Source organism: Perognathus longimembris, chromosome 4, assembly GCF_023159225.1.
Source record: "Perognathus longimembris pacificus isolate PPM17 chromosome 4, ASM2315922v1, whole genome shotgun sequence".
Classification (NCBI taxonomy): domain Eukaryota; kingdom Metazoa; phylum Chordata; class Mammalia; order Rodentia; family Heteromyidae; genus Perognathus; species Perognathus longimembris.
This window is the reverse complement of record NC_063164.1, coordinates 81,181,840-81,188,595: the sequence shown is the minus strand read 5'-3', so window position 1 is coordinate 81,188,595 and position 6,756 is coordinate 81,181,840. Positions and strand designations below refer to the sequence as shown.

General features: G+C 36.2%; 1 non-coding gene across 1 annotated transcript; it reads right to left on the bottom strand.

Annotated features, from left to right (window-relative positions):
* Window positions 1-1,005: 1,005 nt before the first annotated feature.
* Window positions 1,006-1,112, bottom strand: LOC125350993. Its single transcript, XR_007210892.1, has one exon. It is a non-coding gene; the product is annotated as a U6 spliceosomal RNA (small nuclear RNA).
* Between the last annotated feature and the right edge of the window lie 5,644 nt (window positions 1,113-6,756).

Below are 6,756 nucleotides of genomic sequence, written 5' to 3'. Positions count from 1 at the left end.
TTTCTACAAGTTATTCAACCTTTTTTCTGTTGTACTCTACCTACTGGCCAGCTTCTACACCAAGTATGATGCAGCTCATTTCCTCATCAATACTGCCAGGCTGCTTGCCTGAGTCACTCAGCCCACAGAGTTTGTCTCCTTGGCAACAGCAACTAATGAATGATGGCTTGAGACCAGCAACACAGGCATGGAAAAGGCACTGGAATACAGTATTATCACATTTCCCACTTTTCCACTCTATCTTCTGAACCTTTGAAGCCTGAGAACTATACAACCTTTTTTCAAACTCCCAGAAAGAAGAAATTAAAACAATAATGTACCTATTAAGGCAAGATCCTTGAATAAGAAAAGGCAGATGACGCTATGAACAAACTCATTTCATGGAACAAAAAGCTATCCTTATTGGGGCAGCTTGTTTAGTGATTGCATTTTTCTGTATCTTCTAGCCCTACCACCTTTTAGCGCTATCTTGCTGTATGTTTTCCTTACAATTAAAAACTAGAGAACCTCAAACACACAAAAGCTAATGGCTACAAAGGAAATATTGATTATAAAGTAAACTCAGCAGTGAGAAAGTATGAGTTTATGAATACATAGGTTTACATCTTAATGAAGGGAAAACACGTGTAAGAAACGTACTTGCTGAATATTAAAGGAGCTCCATAAAATATCTGGAGATATGGCATAAAGAGAAGCAGCCCTTAGATAAAAAAATATATACATAAATGGTAGTCCTGGACTCAGTTGTAATATTTCCTGAAGGATAATGATAAATTAGCATTCATTGACCATTTACTATGTGCACAAACCATGCTAAGTGTTTTATCATATTACTCTGTAAAACCACTGCAATCACTTTGTGAAGTAGATAGTGTTTTTAGTTCATGCAAACCAAATCTGGTAGGTAGGTGAGTAAGTAGGTAAGTAAATAGGTAGATAGAAAAATGAGAGGATGAGAGAGAGAGAGAGATTAATTTATTCTTCTTATACCTCTATGAATTTTTTAAAAATATGGAACCCTTCACGAATTTTCGTGTTATCCTTGTGCAGGGGCCATGCTAATCTTATCTGTATCATTTCAATTTCAGTATGTGTGCTGCCAAAGTGAGCACCTCTACGAAATTTTTAAGCAAATTTAGGTACACAAAGACTATGAAAATTAAAATTAAGACATCAGTGACAATCTTTCCTCTCATGTGCATGAACACAACAAAATTGGTACAATGGGCACCATAAATGCACCCCATCTAGGCAGGTTCAATGCTAATGTTAAGGAGACAAACAATGGTAATGGCTAATTTCACAAGAGTCTCATTTGACAGCGAAGAGTCTGGGTCCTCATTAAATTAACTGACTTGAGATCCCAAAGTTGCAAAATTAGCATCTCCACCCAACCAAAGCCATCACTATACAGCATGGCCAATTACACCCAACAAGCATCAGCATGTTTAGTCTTTAAAAGCTTTAATCAGGTACTGCAGATGTGTTGGGCATGTTTCGAAAGGCTTGTTAAGTATGAAAATAAACATATTCAAATGAAAGTAAATAGTGACCTAATGGGGGAATGTTTAGGGAAGCATGTGACAACCAGCACCTTTAACCTTTTCAGTTTCATCTGTGCCTCCCACTCAGTAAGAAAACTAGGCACCAGTGCAGTGTGTGTGTGTGTGTGTGTGTGTGTGTGTGTGTGGTGAATCCTGTGTGTCCAGGTGTTTTGCCTAAACACTGATTATGACAATGCATCCATAAGTGGCAAGCATTCTATCTGAAAATGCCTGATAACTCTATCAGCCCCTGCTTGATCAAGCAACTCCAGAGGGTCCCTTTTCATCTTCAGCTTGCAGCAGATCTCAGTAGGCTGAAGAAGCATGAGAAACTGAGATAAGTAACTACAATTATAGAGATATGTTTGTACTGCTGCAATTAAGGTTGTGTCCGCGCTTCCATTAACCTTTGCATGGCCAGCATTTTCCCCACTTGGTGTTCCAAGTGAGTAATAGCATTTAAATTCAGAGGGAACACAAGCCACTTTTCTGAGTTACAAGCCCATGAAAGGGATGAAAATGAACATTCGTAGATGGGCTGGTCTCTAGATGATAAACAAGTGGAACAGGAACTAGGGAGATTTATGAGAGTGGCTCACACACCACTGTTCTTTAATTGTTTGATGGTGAAATGATTTCCAGTGATGAAGTGGATTATTACTGCTTCGCATAGACAACATGGTTAGAACTCAACAACCTACTTAGGGCCATTCCCTAGCCTTCTGTGGCCAGATACTCCTTTCAAACTGTTGAGAATAATGATTTACCAATCATTTTATTGAAATGACCAAAATATACAGAAGTTGTAATAATCAAGTTAGTTTCAAAGTATATATTTATATTTGAATCCCAGTAAAGCCTCAAAATAATTTACATGATAAGTCTGAAAGGTTGAAAATGAAAAGCAAATCAGTTAAGTAAATAACTAAAAGAATTGCATAGCAAGTTAATTACAAGACCCATGCAAACTCAAACCTACTGATTAATATCCAGAATAGATTATGTATGTTACTCTTCATTGCTAAGGACTGAAAAGTTGAACTAGCCTTCCATCATTTTATTAGGTGATAAAACAAAAAAGCACTCTTTGTTTGAGAAAAGATTGTCATAACTACTATTAAACATTTATCAGCTAGTCACTGGTAGCTCATGCCTGTAACTCTAGGTACTTAGGAGGTGGAAATCTACAGATCATGGTTCGAAATCAGCCCAGAAAGAAAAGTCCCAGCCCTGGACTCTTTCTCCAACAAATCAGAAAAGAAAAAAAAAAAAAAAAAGACAAGTGAAAGTATGTCCAAGTGGTAGAGCACTAATCTTGAGGGGAAAAAAAAATAAACTAAGGGAGATCTCAAAGTGACAAGGAGGAGGAGGGGGAGGGGGAGGGGAGGGGGAGGGGGAGGGATGAGAGGAGGAGAGGAGGAGGGGAAGGGGGGGAGGGGGAGGGGGAGGAGGAGGAGGAATCTATTCAATGTGTTATTTTTTTTATAATCCAGATTTATTTGCTCACTTTCCCTATCTTACATGAAGTTTCCACTATAATTCTTATTCACCTTTCTAACATTAAGTTCTTAAACTATGCTAAAACTGAAAACTATCTCTTCTACATAAGGTTTGCTTCAAATATCAATGCACAAAATTTAAACAAATGACACTGTTACTTCCTTTTTGCCTCATCCGTCCAATTTTATTTAATGAAAAGTTTAGTCTTGAGCATTTAGAAATGGCACCAATTTGAGAACAGCTCTTTCTTTTGTTAATAGGATTAAAACTGTGTTAAATTTTATTCACTTAAATCTGGCTTGGAATGCTATTTCCCCATTAAATGTAAAGGTCAAATTCATCTGGCTCAGTGATCCAACTCACACTTCCAGCTGTGTGTCAAACTGGTTTGAACTGGACAGATCTGAGTTAATTATCAAGATATGCCAGTCTGTTTCAAATGATTTTGGACAAAATTAATGATTCCTACATTTACTGATAAAAAGTAATATGTTCTTACTTAAAAAATATAGATTCCCAGATATTTCTATGGTTTTCCAGTTTATATGTGTCTTGGGTAATTACTTTATTCAGTTAAAATTGGGAAACATTATGCTAAATGTTAATTATATGTGGAAATCAGAATTTATGACTTTCAGTTGACTATTTAAAGATCAATGGACCTATCTTTAGTTCAAGAAGCTGAAAATAATTTTGTAACTGGTACTTTGGAGAACAAAAGTGAAATGTGACTGTGTCCATAGCATAATATGCTACACAAAGGTTAGTTATGTTTATCTGACAGCATTAGTTCTATTTTGTAGGTAAGCCAAGTCAATGCACTCTCTTTAGTTTAAAATGCTTAACAAATATCTTAAGTAATTAATCAATACCAGTAAACTCTAATATTTCTCATTCTCCTTCCTGTAGTAGTTTCAAAGTTTCAGGTCTTCCATTGAGGCCTTTGATTGATTTTGAATTGACAGGCATGAGTCCCAAAACAGTCAGGATGGGCAACAGTCAGTTTACATTCAGTGTTCTTCTGCATATGGATGTTGAGTTCTCCCAACATCATTTGTTGAGGAGGCTTTTTACAGTCTATATTTTTGGCTTCCTTGTCAAACATCATATAGCTGCATGCATATGGCTTTATTTTGGGGCCTTCTAGTCTGTCCCATTTGGTCTTCTTAACAAAATGAATATTAGGAAGCCAAATCATGTGTTGTGGAGGGGAAAATCATGGGGAAGGAGAACAGATGTATGGACAGTGAAAAAATGTGTGAATACCATCATAATATTCGATGTACACATGTGAAAATGGAACCAGGAAACCTGAGGGGATTAATGGAATGGGGAGAAATGCAGGATAATTATGAAAGGGTGCCATTGATTCTGATTCATTGTATTCATAACCTGACATGTTGAATTGAAACCTCTTAGTACAATTACTTATAGATAATAATAAAAAAGAAAAAAAGACATTCCCTAAGTGAAGGCACCTGCATAAAACTCTCTGTAGTAGGCATAATTCTTTTTCAAAGAGCCAGTGAATGACAAAGTGAGGATTTGAACATTGGCATCTCAACTCCATGATTTCACACTTGTACTTACCCATTGTTCCGTGTATTTACAACTTTTCTTTTCTCCAAAACAGCAACACAGTTGTCAATGCTAATTCCATTTACAGTTAGTATATGTAGAATTCTCCAGAATTCTGGGGTTTTGAGTATGGCAGTCCACTCCTATAACCTGTCAGCACCCAATCCTCTAATTCCTCTTATTCTGTTATTTTAAAAAATCATTTCATTTACACTTTCCCCTAAATCTATCATGACAATGACCTTTGACACCAGATGTGGTGGCTAATACCTGAAATTACAGAACTTGGGAAATTGTGATATCCAAGCCAGCCTGGGCTACATATTGAAACCTTGCCTCAAAACAAGTTTAAAAGACACTCTCTTATTCAAAATCTTCAATGACTTATGTTAAATCTAATATTCATTTTAAAGTCTTATTCTTATTTGCCTTATCAATCCACATAAGCAAGATTTATCTTTTCTTGTTAACAATTAGTGCATTCCATCTCAACCAAGAAGCAACTTGAGCCTGGCACCAGTGGCTCATGTCTGTAATCCTACCTACTCAGAAGTCGGAGATCTGAGGGTCATGACTCAAAATCAGCAGAGTGGCCTATGAGACTCTTATCTCCAATTTAACTACTAAAAAAGGACAGAAGTGAAGCCGTGACTCAGGTTCTTCTAAAAATTGGAGGTGAGTATAGAACTGAAAATAGGAGATTCAGTGTAAACTGGGTTGAGATTCCCCTTTCTACCCTGCATAGAAAGGTAACTGATTCAACCTTCATAAAAAAAATAAAAGTTTGCATTAACCTGAGCCAGAAGGATACTTATGACTAGAGACTGCTACATGTAAGAGATGCCATAGGAAGTCTTGCCATTCCCCAGCCTAAAATAAGAAAGTACTATTCCCTGTATTTCTCAGCAAATACTCATTGGCATGCACATTCCAAGCACAAATTTTAAAATATTAGTAAGTCACAGTACAGACCTGTCTAAAGAGCTTAGTCCAAAATTAATGAAAGTGACAACCTTGCATTCAAAGACAAACTGTTTAATGACTAATTGTTTTAATTGGTTCTAGGCTGAGACCTTTGAATAACAAGTTCGTCTGTAAAAAAAAATATTTTAAGCTGTACTTTTAAACCTGTCATAATAGAAGATTTAATGGAATTTCAAATCACCTATTAATTGCAACATGCCAATATAATAACAAGCAGATTAAAATATGTCTAAACTAAACAAGTCCAATACAGATTAAGCACTTTGTTTGAAATTAAACTTTTCCAAGTTTGTATTTTGATAGCAAATCTTCAGAAGTTAAATACTGAAACAGATAGTAAAAGTTTGTGAGGCAGATTTCCATAAAATATGTCTGAATTGCTTATTCTGAATATAAAAACTCTGCAAACATATGAAATAGAAATTGGATGAAGCATAAAATAAATTTTGGATAAGACAAGTGCATGATATCTATAATAATTTCTCATTCTTTTTAAAGGACATTTTTGTGTAGATGGGATTTTTTAAGGTAAATTTTGAGAAGTTTATGATTTTTAATTTCCCATATAATAGGGCTACAAAATAGGAAGAAAAGTTAGATCAATTGTTATTATTGAGTGCAGTTAATACAACCTTTGGGGACACAAATGGTGCATAGAAGGAGTGCTTAGGAGAAAAAGAAAGGACATCAGAGGTGACCACTAGTGTGCTGATTTTCTTAGGGTGGTACATTGGTGTAGAGAGAGTTGAATAGAGTCTAACTATTTTTTCTGGTTTGATATCAGAAACAGTTGGAGAGAACTGAGTGTGGGAGGTAACAAGAGAGACAAGTTGAAGGTGATGAGCCAGTTTCTGGCTTGAGCAACTGACAAAATAATGACGCTATTTACTGAAAGAAGATGGAGTAGGACAAACAGGTTTCCAGGATGTGGAAGGACAAGTTCTGTTCTGAACTTCCTTACTACAGAGCAGATGCTTCTGAGTCATTCAATGGGGGAAATCAAGGAGGTTGTTGAATACCCAAGTCTGGAGTTATCTCCACAAAATCAAAGCCATCTAAGGCAGGGGACACTCATTTGATTAGTTTCAATGTCACATGGGCTTAAAGTAGTCAACCTGAGAATTGGTGTGGTATGGCAGGAAAAATCTAG